Here is a 16,872-nt window from a genome sequence, read left to right on the forward strand (position 1 = left end):
TACCTATTAACTTCACAGGCAGTTAAATAGAGGAATATAAAACCACATGACTTACTGTGCTCATAGCAGCTGAAAACCACATGAGGCAATCTTGAAATCCTTTATTTCAGCACATTGTGGGTGCTAAATAAATTTTTTGGTGATAAGTAATAAAAAGGAAATGCAAAGTTTCCCTTCATCCACAGTCCTCTTGCTGATACCCACTCCCTGTGGAAAAGCTCATATTTATTCATTGGAAAGAATCTTGCGGAGGCGATTTTGGAAGGCTTTAGAGAAGGAACCAACGTCGGGGAGGTTGGGAGGACAGGCCTCAGGAGAGGCAAAGAAGAGAGAATGAGGAGGATTCCCAATAATTAATGGTGATTATGGGCCAACGATAGAGTCCCTGGGTGGTGAAATGGTTAATGTGCTGACTGTTAACTGAAAGGGGGGTTTGAGTCCATCCAGAGGCATCTCAGAAGAAAGGCCTGGCAATCTACTTCTGAAAAATCGGCCATTGAAAACTCTGTGAAGAACAGTTCTACTCTGACACCCATGGGGTCGCCGTTAGTCAGAATCCACTCAACAGCAACTGGTTACTGGTGGGCCAAGCATGCTTGCAGGTCAATGGTTCGCAGCCCTGGCCAACCATGAGAATCACCTGTGAGACTTTTAACTGATACTGATGCGTGGGCCTCACCCCAGACTAATTAAATTAGAATCTCTTAGGGACTGGACATGTGTAGTTGTTAAAAGCTCCCCAGGTGATTCTCATATGCAACCAGGGTTTGTGACTTCTGCTGTAGCTAGATGACAATGGCTATGCCAAGAGTTTTGGGCATCTGCTGTAAGTCCATGTCTTTGAAACCATGAGTGTTGAGCTCTTGCCAAGATAAGCCTCTAGGATCCCTTGGGAAACAATTGTATGGGTTCCCAGAGCATTATCAATTTGGAACTCCATGCATTGAGGTGCAACTCATGCCTTACCCCCTTCCTGCCTTGATTCGTCAAGCTGCACATGTTGATTTCTTTACTGAATCAGCATTGACGAAAAGCATTACACATGTGGTAGTCAATAAGCAGTGAGTTTGTGCCTTCAATGAGATTGCATGAAGATGGATACTTGTCTCTGAACCCCCGTTTTCCATCTGTAAAATGTAAATAATAATATATCTGAGGAAACTTCGTGAAGCTGGTTGTGAATTACCTCCCCTAACCCCCACAGACATTTTCCTCACTGGACTATTGTAAGCATCAACTGAGATGGGCAAACTACTATTCAGTTGGAGGCTGTTGTCATTATTTTAGGAGGTCCTAAAAGGCTCTAACTGTAAGCTTTACATTGAAGTCTCCATCTGTTGCTTCTGGATACCCTGAGATCACCCTGGGATTATCCAGGATGTATAAGGAAGAGTACAGTCTAAACATCCACCCCAGTGATCAGAGACCTGAGAAAGTCAAGGCTGGGAGAGGAATAGAGTGATGCCTTTCGAAATAGAATACCAGGGTATTTGGGGGGATTTATCAGAAGCAGAAGGGTGCCTCATTAAAGATACCAATATGTTACACTGTTGGAATTTTGTAATTTGCAACTGATGAATATAAGTCATCCTTGGTAGATGTGGGCAGCGCAGTTTTCTAAATATGAATTAGATTGTTTAGCAAGATTGTGAAAATGAGGAAGACAGGGCAACTTGGTTTTCATGGAGAAAGAGGAAAAAAAGGAAAATGAAGGAGTGCCTGCTATCTAGCCTTGCTTAAAAAGATCGTGTTATCATGTTGGATGAATGAAGAGCTGTGTTTGGCGTCCCAGGTTGTTGAATTGCTCTTTTCCATGAATTCACGCTTAAATAAGAGCAATTAAAAAGATACCATAGGATGTTCAAGAAACACCAGTTAATAACCAGAAAAAAAATGTTTACAGCTTGTGCTACATCATAGTCTTTCCTCATTAAAAACAGATTGGTTGGGTGTGATCCAAGGTAGTTTGCTTTTATACTGTGTGGAGAGATGGGAACCACATAAAATGCTTTCATGGGTTTTCTTTTCTCCCTTCATCTTCCCTCCTTTCCTTTCTTCTGTTGTAGGTGCTATAGTGGTTGAACCGGGAAGCTAAAAACAAACGAACAACAGGCATCTAATAGTATGTATTAAGGGCCCTTTTGCTGAGAGCCGAGAGAAGTCCCTCTGCTCAGTCTTCTGAGATAGGCAGGACACACAGGAAAGGTGTGGTCTCTAGGGCTCTTCCACTAACAACCAGCTTCTTGCTTGTCATCTGGATTTCTTTATTTTAAATGAATTAGGTCCTTGGAAATAGAGTCACAGGGCTGGCAATTTTCTCCTCGCAGAGTGGCCGTGAACGAAAGCTGGAATGCGTTAATGATAAATGAGTCAATTAATTACAGCTCTCCTTCCCCTTTGGGGTCAGCACTGGCAACCGTAGGCCCCGAGTTATTTACGGAATTAGACACCGAAGATGCCCTTTATAGAGCCAGTTATGTGGAAATAAATGACTCTTTCAGATGACAATATGCTGTTCTCTCGGAACACACTCGGAGGGGTGTCTTTTTGTCTCTGAACAGTCCACACGCACTTTCCCATGATAATTAAAACCCTGAAACCATTTGTGGAAAAGCAAAGGTCTCTTCTGGCTCTGGTTGCTTGGATATAACACAGGGGAGGGGAGTTTGTTTTCCTGTGTAATGTGTTGACATCTGACTAGGTTTCAAAGAGGTGTGACAGAAACTCCCTGGGACCGGCCTCCGTGGCAGGACCGGCCTCTGTGGTGGAACCGGCCTCTGTGGCAAGTGAGTGGTGTAAATCACTACTTGAGCCCTTCACTCACCCCAAGAGAATAGCAGGGTGGGAAGCCTAACAAACGGGTTTCAGAGCTCACACTGCTCTGTTATAAATGTTGGTGGCACAGAAGCGCCACTGCTGTGCAGGGAAGCAAGCAGTGATGTGAGCTGGTGCTTGAGGAGGACAGGGGAAGGAAGCAGTATGCTGGGGAGAGGAGGACTCTTTCTTCATCACTGGCCCCTTCCCCTCTGGTCCGCGGATTTCTCTGTCTTCAGCCACACCTGAGACGTAACCAGCAGGGAGAAGAGAATGGGTCAGCTTTGCAGGCTGCAAGGATGCTCATTGCGGTGTGGTTTATAATAGTGAAGAGCTAGAAACTATCCAACGTCTCTGTCTCTGAAAGGGAGTGGCTACAGGAAGAGGGTTACGGAGCGTTCTCAGCAATGAACACTGTGCAGCAGCTAAAAGGAATCAAGGCAAGGGAGTTCTGGGCTCTGACATGGAGAATCTTCTAGGCATATCATTAAAGAAAAAAAGAAGGCTGTACAATAGGGCATATAGCGTAATGCATTTATGTGAAACAGCCACAAACAAATCGTGTGTAGAAATATATTAGTTTGCACCATGTGAAATTGCCTTTTTGAAGGTCAAAAGTGGTCAGACACACTGGCAGTTTCATGTAGTTTGACTCAGGGTTTCTCAACCTCAGTAATATTGACATTTTCGACCAGGTTCACAAAGACTGGAGTCCGGAAGGCCCACATATTTGCATCATTACTGCTCACTGCCCTGCTAAATTCTCTTTTAATTTAGTATGTAAGTGGCCAGAGCATTCAGACAGAAACTGAGCTCCTTCTAAGTATTTGTTCCTCAACTTTTTATTATGAAAAATTTCAAACATACAAAAGTTTAAAGAATAGCATAATGAACACCCGCATACCCTGTGCCTAGATTGAACAATTACTAACATTTTGACGTACTTGCTTTATTTCTATGTATTTTTTTCCTGTACAATTTGAATGTAATTTGTAGGCATTGTAACACTTCATTCCTAAATACTTCAGCATGCTTCTCTTAACAGTGGGACTTTCTCCTTACAATTATCTTACCTTAGAAAATTAACAGTAATTTAACAGTATCATTTAATCTATAGTTCATATTCAAGTATCCTCTCTTGTCCCAACAGTGTCTTCTGTAGCTCCCCCCGCCCTTTTTTTTTGAACCAGGTTCCCGGCTAGATGCACAAATTGCGTTTGGTTGTCAGATGTTTTAGTTTTTCAGGACCTTGACTCTTTGAAGAGTCCAGCCTGGTTGTCTGTGTAGATTCTGGATTTGTCTATTTCCTCAACGAACATTTAACTTGTTCTTCTAGCTCCCATATTTACTTCTAAAAGCTAGGTCTAGAGGCTTGACTAACAGATTCAGATTAAAACATTTTGACAAGAATATTTAATTATGATGTGTTCTTTTTCTCGTATCTTCTCAGTTCTTTTTTTTTTTTTTTTAAGGTTTGAGGGAAGTGGGAATGTATTTTGTACCTGAAGTCAAAGAGATATTTTGTGGTATTAGATTCGTTTTAGTACAGAAAACTACCAAATGGGAAGCCAGTGTCTCTTGTTACACTCCTTTCAGGTTTAGAAAGCAAGATGGTGGCTGATGGAACACCATTAGATGGACTTTGTTTTTTGGGTGCCTATTTAGCCCCCAGGAGCCCTGGTGGTGCAGTTGGTCAAGAGTTTGGCTGCCAACCAGAAGGTTGGCAGTTTGAATCCACCAGCCGCTCCTTGGAAACCTTATGGGGCAGTTCTGCCTTGTCCTTATAGGGTCGCTATAAGTATTCTGACTCAACAGCAATGGGTTTGGTTTTGGGTTTGGTTTAGCACCGAGGCTAATGGCAGAAAATGTAGTTGGATTGGAAATGGGCCACAGATGGATTGGAAGTTTCAAAGCAGGCTAGAAGCCAATAGAAAATCAAAGGGAATGGGGTGGGGAGGGGTCCCTCGTAAGCCCTCCAGTCAGCAAGTAGGAAGGAAGAACCAGAAGAAATTAAGAAATTAGGAAAAAATGGGTATCAATAACAGATAAGATGGCAAACCCTCCACAATGGATTTTGATCAACTTGAGAGACATAGTTGCCACGTGAAGATAAAAGTGCAGTGTCAGCCATATTACTCATGTTCAGGGTTCTCTGGGAAAGCTGGATCAGAGAAGGTGGTTTGTACTGGAGGTGGAAATGAGGCTCTCTGCACAGTCCCCCTGAACTGACCTGACTTAACCTCCTGCTTGCAGGTAAGGAGCTAGAGAGTTTTGCCTGGTCAGCTTGAGCATGGTAGGAAGGAGACGGAGCCTGAGCAGTGCGGTTTGCCCCTCTTCCACAGATTAGGTAGGTCATCCTTGGGCCTCCGAGGGTTAATGAGTGAGAGAGCATCAGAGAATGGCAGAAGTACCTCACCATATTCCCTCAGAGGGTGGGAAAATGGAAAGTAGCAACCAGTATGAAGATTCAGAGGGAATAAGAGGAGAGAAAGAACTCAATATATCAACTGGGTACACTGAAGAATTACAACCCACGTATTATGATATCTTAAACATTGCCTCAAAAGACAGAAGATGGCCTGAGCTAACTGTAATAACCAAACTGATTGGGACTGGATCCACCCAGTAGACCAAGAGACACACTAAAACATCACATTATTTTCAGCTGTTTGGCCTACATGGACAAATTGAAGAGCATCTATCCAACTTTCTAGCACAAATTCATAAGCTGTTAATAATTATGAACAATATTAATGGCATACAAAAATGGCTTTTGATTTGGATAAATTTGATTCTGTATATATGGTGAAAGCCTGCCTTACTGTGATAGATTGCATTTCTATCAGGAGAGTTCTGATTATTGACGATTTTGTGTAAGGGCAGTTTAAACATATCTGGCTTTTTCCCTGTTGAAAATAATGAACCAGAGAGCCAAGAATTATTGCCAAGGTCATTTAGTTTATGGGTGGAACAACAACAAGAACATCCATATTTTTGTTTTTAGCTCAAAGCGGTTCATTAGATAATGTAAAAAGACTTTAAATGCCTGGCCTTGTATTTGAAAGCAGTATCTCTATGTATCTTTGCCCTTACTTACACTATCCCTTCTATCTGAAATGTAGTGTTTTTTTAAAAAAAAAAACTTATTGCTGCATCCTGACCAGTCTTTCCCACAAATACTCATTAAACACCTGTGAAAATATATGGTTACTGTAATTATTTAATTCATTTATACTCCTGTGCCAATTTTGAGAGATGCAGATGTTCAATACAGTTTTTCCCTCAAATTGCTCATGATCTAATCTATAATTGCTCTGAAAATTCAGGATAAAAATTAATCATATTCCACCATCCAGAAGGAATGTCTACTGTTTCCTCTGATGATGGGATGGGATTAAGAAGCTCCACCTATACTGTCTCCTATACTGAAGCAGCATCACCAAGGAGTTCTTTAGAGGTGACCTCTTAGTTCATTATCCCTGGGTCTTCCCCACAAAAGCTGTAGAAACCAAGAGTCAGGCAACAACCTCTTTCTGAAAAAAAAACTCCTGGCTGGAACGTGTCTCTGCATCATAGCCTTTCAGTTTAGTGTATATTGATTATTATTGGTTAGATGCTGGGCTGAGTATTGAGTCTCTTACCCTCAAGAGAGTTACCGTTTAATAGGGGAGAGAGATATTTAAACTAATAGGGTACAAGTATGTATATGGACAGAAGTGGTACAGTAATTCAGTCTGAATGAAGGGTTAGCCAGGAGGGTCTTCAAAGGGGGAGAGGACCACTGAGCAGAAGTTTGGAGGATATCCTGGAGTTTTATTGATGGGTCAGGTATGACAGGGCAGTCCAGACAACATAACAAGCGTGTGAAAAAGCAGAGTTATGGAATAATAAGATACGAGTCTGCGTTGTAAGTAGCAGCTCCTCTTTTGAGGCTGCAGTTTCCAGATGTAATGTGGCTGGAGATAGAGGAGAATGGAAGGTAGAGCATCCCATCCTCAGATGTGAAGCCCCAGAGGCACGCGTTTGAGAACTCTTACCAGTGGGGATGTTAAGAGGTGTGACTCTTCCTTTCATCACTTCTCTCATTAAAGAGGAGTATCCTGCAGATGGCCTCCGTTTCCCTGGGAACTGTATTTTATCCCTATGGCAAATGATGGATGTGGTCCCCAGTTTAGTTTGGTAAAGGACACTGGTCGACTTAGCTACTAGGAACTGAGCTTAGAGCTGTGCATGCACATCACCTTGCTTGGTATTTGATGGGCGATTCTGACATCTCCAGAGTGGGCAGTAGGTACGTTATGGAGAGCACATCTGTAGAGTCTGTTTTCCAGTAGGGGGCCTGAATGAGTCCTCCGTTAATGATAAGAAATAAACAACTAAAAGAACAGCCTGTGTGGCATCAAAGAAGGGAGGCAGTGTTTTGAAGGCAGAAAAAAGCATGAATTAGATTTACTATAGAAATCAGAAGAAAATTTCAGAAGATATTTGCTTAATCGTTCTTATTAATATAACTAATTGTTCTTGAATGTTGAGTAGCTAAAGTGAATGGAAGAAATGATGAAATGAAAGAGCTGAACAAAAGATTTGAAAGGGTAGCTGGAGAAGACAAAGTAAAATATTATAATGAAATGTGCAAAGACTTGGAGTTAGAAAACCAAAAGGGAAGAACACACTCGGCATTTCTCAAGCTGAAGGAACTGAAGAAAAAATTTAAGCCTTGAGTTGCAATATTGAAGGATTCTATGGGCAAAAAATTGAACGACATAGGAAGCATCAAAAGAAGTTGAAGGAATATACAAAGTCACTGTACCAAAAAGAATTGGCCGACATTTAATCATTTCAGGCAATAGCATATGATCAAGAACTGATGGTACAGAAGGAAGAAGTCCAAGCTGCACTGAAGACATTGGTGAAAAACAAGTCTCCAGGAATTGATGTAATACCCATTGAGATGTTTCAAAAAATGGATGCAGTGCTGAAAGTGCTCACTCATCTATGCCAAGAAATTTGTAAGACAACTACCTGTCCAGCCGACTGGAAGGGATCCGTATTTATGCCAATTCCAAAGAAACGGGATCCAACAGAATGCAGAAATTATCGAACAATATAATTAATATAATATGCAAGTAAAATTTTGCCGAAGATCATTCAAAAGCGATTGCAGGAGTACATCGAAAGAGAACTGTCAGAAATTCAAGCTGGATTCAGAAGAAGATGTGGAATGAGGGATATCATTGCTGTTGTCAGATGGTTTCTGGCTGAAAGCAGAGAATACCAGAAAGATGTTTACCTATGTTTTATTGACTGTACAAAGGCATTCAACTGTGTGGATCATAGCAAATTATGGATAACATTGTAAAGAATGGGAGTTCCAGAACACTTAATTGTGCTTCTGAGGCATCCGTACATAGATCAAGAGGCAGTTGTCTGAACAGAACAAGGAGATACTGCATGGTTTAAAGTCAGGAAGGGTGTGCGTCAGAGTTGTACCCTTTCACCATATTTATTCAATCTGTATGCTGAACAAATAATCCGAGAAGCTGGACTATATGAAGAAGAATTGGCATCAGGATTGGAGGAAGACTCGTTAACAACCTGTGATATGGAGATGACACAACCTTGCTTGCTGAAAGTGAAGAGGACTTGAAGCACTTACTGATGAAGAGCAAAGACTACAGCCTTCAGTTTGGATTATACCTAAACATAAAGAAAACAAAAATCCTCACAACTGGACCAATAAGCAACATCATGATAAATGGAGGAAAGATTGAAGTCTTTCATTTTACTTGGATCCACAGTCAACACCCATGGAAACAGCAGTCAAGAAATCAAAAGACCCATTACATTGGGCAAATCTGATGTAAAAGACCCTTTTAAAGTGTTAAAAGGCAAAGATGTCACTTTGAGGACTATGGTGCACCTGACCCAAGCCATGGTGTTTTCACTTGCCTCATTGCATGTGAAAGCTGGACAGTGAATAAGGAAGACTGAAGAAGAATTGATACCTTTGAGATGTGGTGTTGGCGAAGAATATCGAATACAGCATGGACTGCCAAATATATGAACAAGTCTGTCTTGGAAGAAGTACAGCCAGAATGCTCCTTAGAAGCGAGGATAACATGACTTCGACTCACATACTTTGGACATATTATCAGGGGACTAGTCCCTGGAGAAGGACATTCTTGGTAAAGTGGAGGGTCAGCAAAAAAGAGGAAGACCCTCAACGAGATGGATTGACACAGTGGCGGCAACAGTGGGTTCAAGCATAACAATGATTGTGAGAATGGCACAGGACCAGGCAGTGTTTTGTTGTGTTATACATAGGGTCACTATAAGTCAGAACCAACTCAGTGGCACCTAACAACAACAACAGTTATTATTAATATAATTAATGTGATTATTTATAATTATTAATATAAGTTACTTCTATGAATAAGAAGAAGCTTTATAATAACCTTGGGTTAGTGAAACAAAAAACGTAACTGTCAAATCAAAAGCTTTATTGAAGGCAGAAAAGAACAAATTTGCAAGTAGAGAAAATTGAATAAGTAATGTATAACAACGGGTTTGAAATGTTTTTAAAAAGCTATGGATCCGCTTCTTTAATGAAACTATACACACACTCTTACTGTGTAAATGTGATGAATGTGGAGTGTCTGGTTGAAGTGTAGGTAGAGTCCCAGAGCCCCATCTACCATGCTTTCATCCTTGACCCTAATAGTGGATCCTAAAGGGATTGTCCAGGACTTCCACTGAAGTTTCTCTAGAACACTGAAAACACTGAGGTAGAGGGTAAAATTGAGAAGGCACTCCCAGAACACATAATAAAGAGTTGAAAATGATGACAGAAGATGAAAGATGTGGAAGACAGACCGCAAAGATCTAGCCCAGGAGTAATACATATTGATGGAGGGGAATATATTATTAATTAAGGTAAAAGTAATTTATAATGCAAGTTGTAATATAAGAAAGCTCCTTATCTAAACAAACAAATAAACCCAAATCTAAAGATTGAGAAAGTTCTTACATTCCAGCAAGATTAAGAGATCTGTGCTTGGATATCTCCTGGTGAAATTTATGAATCTTAAAGGTAAGCCAAAAAACATTGTTCACTATATGCTAGACACTAAATATTATCATACTCTACAAGAGCTGTTGTTGTTGTTATGTACTGTGGAGCTAATTCTGACTCAGGCACAAATACACCTTTATTCAGGAATGAGATGAGGAAGCTGGGGTTTAGAGAAGTTACATAATCGCACCTCTGTCAAGCAGCAACAGTATTAAGTGGTGGTGTTTAGATTTAAACCTAGCCATTCAAGACAATAAAACAAGTTACTTATGAAGAAAACAATTTCAGGTTATGCTTAGACTTTTTGGCAACCCAGAACACCAGAGATATTGGAGGAATACTTATGGCAATGGTTCTTAACACTGTCTTCTTGTAAGAATCACTTTTGGAGCTTTATAAAGGTTACCGATGAGTGAGCCCCATGCCAGACTGATCAGGCCTGGAAGTAGGGTCAGACACAGCCGTTTTAAGATTGACTGTTCTACAGGACTTTTCAGGACAAAAAGACTGCAACACAAAAATTCTATGCCCACCCAAATTTGTGTGTGAAAGCATTGCTATATCTGGAATATCTTGGAAAATGTACTGCCTAAGTATTCTTCCTAAAAAACACATTTGAATGTGTCCGTCAGTTCAATGAATGATGAACCCATTTTAAATTGTGAGGAGTGCGAATAGAAAAAAATGTATCACGGAGCACTGACACTTAGTAAATACACAGAAATAAGCGTGATGGGTGTGAATATTATTGCAAAGTTGAATGTAACAGCTTTAAAACTTTATGAAAGAATTTGTTAAAGAGAAAAATGATGGAGCTTGTATTAGTGTTCTATTGCTGCTGTAACAAATTACCACAAATTTAGTAACTTAAAATTTCATTCTCTTACAGTCTGGGGGTCAGAAGTCTAAAATCAAGGTGTTGACCAGACTGGTTCCTTTTTGAGGCCCTAGGGGAAGATTCATTTTCCTGCCTGTTACAACTTCTACAGGTTGCTTGCATTCCTTGGTTCATAGCCCCTTCCTGCATCTTCAGAGTGCATCAGTCCAGCCTCTAGTTCTGTGGTCACCTCTCCTTTTTTTCTTTGACCCTCCTGCCTCCTTTTAATAAAGTCAAACTCATTGCCATCAAGTCGATTCTGACTCACAGCGACCCTGTCGACCTTATAGGACAGAGTAGAATTACCCCATAAGGTTTCCAAGGCTGTAATCTTTACTGAAGCAGACTGCTACATCTTTCTCCCACGGAGCAGCTGGTGGGTTTGAAACCACTGACCTTTTGGTTAGCAGCCAATCGCTTAAACACTGCACCACCAAGGCTCCCCTCCTAACAACTTTGGGGAGTTCCTGGGTGACACGAATGGTCAAGTGCTCAGCTACTAACCAAAAGGTTGGTGGTTTGAATCCACCCAGAGGCGCCTCGGAAGAAAGGCCTGGTGAGCTACTTCTGAAAGATGACACTCATTGAAAACCCGATGGAGCACAGTTCTAGTGTGAAATACATGGGGTTGCCATGAGTTGGAATCAAATCCATGGCAACTGATTTACCGTTTAATTACATTGGTCTCAACTGGATAATCTAGGATAATCTTCACATTTCAAGATTCTTAATTGCATATATGAAGTCCTTTTTCCGTGTAAAGTAACATATTTACAGGTTCAAGGGATTGAGACATGGACATCATGGCGGAGGGGGGCTTCTTCCACAGGCTTTAAAACCCCAAACTAAATGAATGAAGATTTGGAAAGGGTAAAGAACACAGAGAAAGCAGAGGACTCAGCTCCTTGTCTTCCATAGTAGGAAATGGAAAGTTATTTGAATCTTGATCTTTAATAGTTAGATAAATATAGGTTTAGGAGTATTTTTGAACAATGTGGTGGTTAAGATTGTGCGTCAGCTTGGCTGGGCCACAATTCTTAGTGTTTATATGTGATCACCCCCATGATGGGATCTGCTGTGAGTAGCCAGTCACTTGAAAGGGAGTTTTCTTGGGCGTGTGGCCTGCATCCGAATATAAGTGGACATCCTGGGTTTTGCCTGTCCTGGCTCCTGCAGCTGGCTCCTGCTCTCCGACCTGCTGATCTTGGGTTTGCCAGCCCCTGCAGCTACATGAATCAGGAGAAGCCTTGCAGTCTTGCTTGCTGATCTTGGGATTTGTCGATCTTCACAGCCTGTGAGCAAGAGCCCTGCTCTCCGACCTCTGATCTTGGGTTTGCCAGCCCCTGTGGCTACTTGAATCAGGAGAGACCTCTGTCTTGATCCACAGACTTGGGATGTTCCAGCCTCTACAATTGAGTGAGCCGTTTCCTTGATATAAATCTCTTTCTGTGTATATTTTTGTATGCTTTACTGGTTTTTCTTCTCTAGAGAACCCAGCCTGACAAACGGTATAAAAGAAACCACTAATAGAGTTTAATTCAGGCCATATTTATGTCAGTGCAGAAAATAAAAGCTGAAATGGGTTGGGGGGATGACATGAGAGGATGTAGAGACATCATAATAGACAAATTTCCCAGGAATTTCTACTTTAAAAATTAGCAGAAAAGCAGGGCAGTAGCTGGAGAAGGATGTGGGGTCAAGGGAAGTTTTCTCTTTTGTTGTTAAAGATGGGCACCATTAAGAGTATTTGTGCCATCAGGAAAGATGCAACAGGGAAGAAGAAGCAGATGATGTAGGGTGGAGTGAAGTCCTTGTGCATTGGTGGAGGAGTTGCCCATAGATGAGAGCATAGTTTATCCATTGTCACAGGAGGAAAGTAGACTATGTGGAGACAACAGTTGTTAGGTCTGTGCCCTTGGGCTGTTAACTCAACAATTCTGTACCTTAGTTTTAGCTCTGCAAAATGGAGAGCATGGTAGCAACCTCAGCACTGTTGTGAGGATTAAATGAGCTCATACGTATAAATTGTTCAGAGCAGCACTTGGCAAATAGTAAGCGATCAATACAAGTTAGCTATTATTCCCTTTAAAAAAAACAAATGCAGGTAAATTGATAGAGTTTGGAGTGGCAAGATGAGGTGGATTTGGTCTGATTGCATCTATTTTTTTGTATGAAGTAGCAAGTCATTAACTGAGGATGAGATGGGGAGGGCGCTTCGTGATTTGAGGAGAGAGAATAAGGTGTGATATAATCCTCTTGGAGTCTGAAAACATGAATTTACCATGAAAATGTAGTAGGACTTTCTGGCGGTATAGGGTGCCCATTTGAAATCTGTAGTTATACGTTGGAAGCAGGTTCAGGTGGCACATGCTGATTTGGCACAGGGGTGGAGTAAGTGGATTGTTGGGTTTAACCAGGGTTAGTATTTTTCCCAGGTGACTTCAGTGAAGGGAGAAAGAGGCAAGGCAGGGTATTTGCAAGGGAGTCGTTGGAGTGGTGAATCATGGAATGCAGCGCTCTATAATGCAATAAAATTGTAATGAAATCGTCTCAGGCAAATTTGATCAGGAAGAAAGACAACTTAAGAAATGAGAAGTAGTACATAACAACAGACATTGAGGACAATATTACCATGTACAAGATGGGGAATAACTATAGGACAAAAAGCTAATTGCTCAAGAATTCAGTCCAGTGTAGTTTAGTACTTAATGAGTTCAGAACCTAGACTTTGGGAAGAATTTTTATAAAGGGGTTTCTTTTGAATACGACAAGAGTCTGTTGAGCTATTTTCTCTCCCCATTTGCTGTCATATCAAACTCTAAGACTGATTTACCAAGAGTGCCTTGTTAATGCTCACTCTGTCCTTAAGAGATGGACAGCTTGCAGTACAACCTCCAATTTGCAGGAGAGTAGGTTCAGAGGTGACACAGTCTGGTCATACTTTATCTGAAATGTCAGCACCAGCACATCTATAATGAGGTGCTGAGACATCTTCAGAACAATGGCTCTAGGAATGGGTCTTCTAGGTGGTAGCCAGTTGACTGTTGGATTTGTTCTTGTCTTTTTTCCCCAGAAATTGAAGTTAAGCTGAGTTTGTTTACAATTTTCAGGGACACTGCAACTCAGTTCCACTAACTTGGATATACTAGCAAACAATCGGTGTCCTTCAGTTTTCCAAAGAGAGGCAGCTGCTTGCAAGAAATTCTACGTAAGGGTGACATAAAGGACCACACAGAGGACTAAAGAATTCACTAGGATCAAGAAGCCATCCAGTGTTTAGATGTCATGTGGCTCGTCAGCAAATCTGTCATGTGTCATAAGAGGTAAGAGGCAGAGCTATATTAGCCTTTGCCTGTGGAATATGACTCATGGACTAGACTTGGGATAAACATCACTCTTTTCAGCTATATCTTCATATACATTTTTATAGCTAGCAGGACTCCTTTCCACCTAACCTCCCAAAGTGTACTTGTACCTATTGTGTCTAAGGCCCTTGGCTTTAAAAAAAAAAAAAAAAGTAAGAAAATGGGAGGCAAAAATTGGTTGGCAGATTCTTAACCATTTTCTCAGCTTCACAGTGGACCCTAAGCCCTAGGAGTCAGCCAGTGTCCTGGGCCAGGCCTGCCTCAGAGAGGAAACCTTTACAAGGATTTCATGAGTTTCAGCAATAGGACAACTTCCTATTCCCCTTCCTATATATTCCATCTCCTCTCCAGCGTATCATCATAATCACTCATGTCTACATGAAAGACAGGAGGAAGCGGGGAGGTGAGAGGTCCACAGTGCTGCTGCCTTTAATTTGCCTTCAGCCCAGGATCACAAATATAAAGGACACTGGTATAAAATAGCATATAAATCCTAGGTCATGACCCTGCGGAGAAGTTCTTGAATCCTAGCTCAGCAGATCCAACCATACCTGACATAGTAAGATTCGATTAGCTTATAAGTTTCTCCAGGGACAGTATGTTCAGCAGAAAGAAAGAGAGGAAGAAGAGAGAAGAAGTGACTATGATTGTGTGGCAGTATCACCTGGTCGGTGATAGTCTGGGATTTGGAGTCAGATTTCCTTGGGTTTGAGTTCCAACGCTTCCATTTTATACTTGTGTGCCTTTGAGAAAACTATTTAACTTCCCTGAAACTTGGCTTCCTTATCTGTAAGATGGGGATTCATAATGCCCACTTCACAGGACTGTTGTAAGAATTAAATGAGATAATGTATGGAAAATACTAGTGCCTGGTATACAGGCATATAAGGGCCCAATAATTAGCAAATTTTATTCATATCAGTGTTTTAAGGTTAAATACACTTTGTTCCGAATTGGGGGTGAGTGTGCTGTGTTCACTGCCCCTCAGCTCTTAGCCAATCAGCACCAGAGGGTCTCTCTGCCCCCAGGTAGAGCAGGTAGCTCAGACAGACCTGGGATGCATTGGCATTTGCCTGAGGAGCAATCTGTGGAAAACCCAGCTACCATACACTTGTAGTTTTGGAAATACCATAGAAAGAAGGCCAACCACTATGCTGAGGGTGGGTTAACTTCTGAATGTTTCTGTCATAAAATGAACGATGTATTACCAGATGTATTTTTGAACACTTGGTCCAAGTTGAATAAGCCATTGTTTAGATCTCAAGGAATTTAAGAGCCATCTGGGGAGACAGGAGCCCTGGTGGTACGGTAGTTAAGAGCTTGGCTGCTAACCAAAAGGTTGACAGTTCGCATCCACCAGCTGCTCCTTGGAAACCCTATGGGACAGTTCTACTCTGTCCTGTACGGTCTCTTATGAGTCGGAATCGACTCGATGGCAATGTGTTTTTGGCTGGGGAGACAAGACCAGCACACATGAAAACAGAAATCTGACAATATGTCAGAACATAAGATGTGCCAGTGGTGGAGCCGATGGATAAAAAGGAGAATGAGCTCACTGTGTTAAAATGTGGCCAAGGGCCAGCCTGGCATTGATAGCAGGGCTGGGTTCAGATGGGAGGAGCCAAGGGAGGGCTTTCCAGCCAGGAGGAAATAGGGGGTAGCCTCTCTTATCCGCGGGGGATATGTTTCAAGACCTCCCGTGGATACCTGAAACCGGGGATAGTACCGAACCCTGTATATACTATGATTTGTCCTATACATACATACCTGTGATAAAGTTTAATTTATAAATTAGGCACAGTAAGAGATTAACAACAATAACTAATAATAAAATAGAACCATTATAACAATATACTGTAATAAAAGTTATGTGAATAATGGAACGGGATGGTGTGAAATTTCATGATGCTAGGTACTCAGTTAACATTTTCCAAACGCGGTTGACCACGGGTAACTGAAACCACAGAAAGCGAAACCATGGATAAGGTGGGAGCTACTGTAGAAGAAAGCGTACGGGAGTCTGAGCAGTCTAATTTGATTATAGGCATGGGGTCTAGTGAGAAATAAGGATTCACAGATAGATTGCAGCCTGATTTTGAAGAATATCAAAGTGCTAGGATAAGGAGTTTGGATTTTATCCTGTGGCTAATGGGCAGCCATTAAAGGTTTTCAAAATGGGGGTGATTGATGGAAAAAAACATGCTTTTTTCAGTTTTGTAAATGGAAATTTTTTTATTGTGGTAAATATTAAGTATATATGTAACAAAACCTTTGCCATTTCAACGTTCTTCACATGTACAATTCAGTGGCATTAATTATGTTTATAGTTTTGTTCAATCATCACCATTACCTATTTCCACATTTCTCCATTATCCTTAACAGAAACTCAGTGTCCACTAAGCAAGGAGTCCCCTTTTCCTCTCCCGCCTGCCTGCCCCTGGTAACCACCTGTTCTAGATATTTCGTATAAATGGAATCATACAACGTTTGTTCTTTTGTGACTTATTTTACTCTGCATAATGTTTTCAAGGTTCATCTATGTTTTATCATGTGTCAGGACTTAATTTCTTTTTATGGCTGAGTATTATTCCATTTACATATATACCAAATTTAGTTTATCCATTGATCTGTTGATGAACATTTAGGCTGTTTCCACCTTTTGGTTATTGTGAATAATGCTGCAGTGAACATAGGTGTACAAGTCTCTGTTTATATTGCTGCTTTCAAGTCTCTAGGAGTGGAAT

This window comes from Trichechus manatus, unplaced genomic scaffold, assembly GCF_000243295.1.
Source record: "Trichechus manatus latirostris isolate Lorelei unplaced genomic scaffold, TriManLat1.0 scaffold00050, whole genome shotgun sequence".
NCBI lineage: Eukaryota > Metazoa > Chordata > Mammalia > Sirenia > Trichechidae > Trichechus > Trichechus manatus.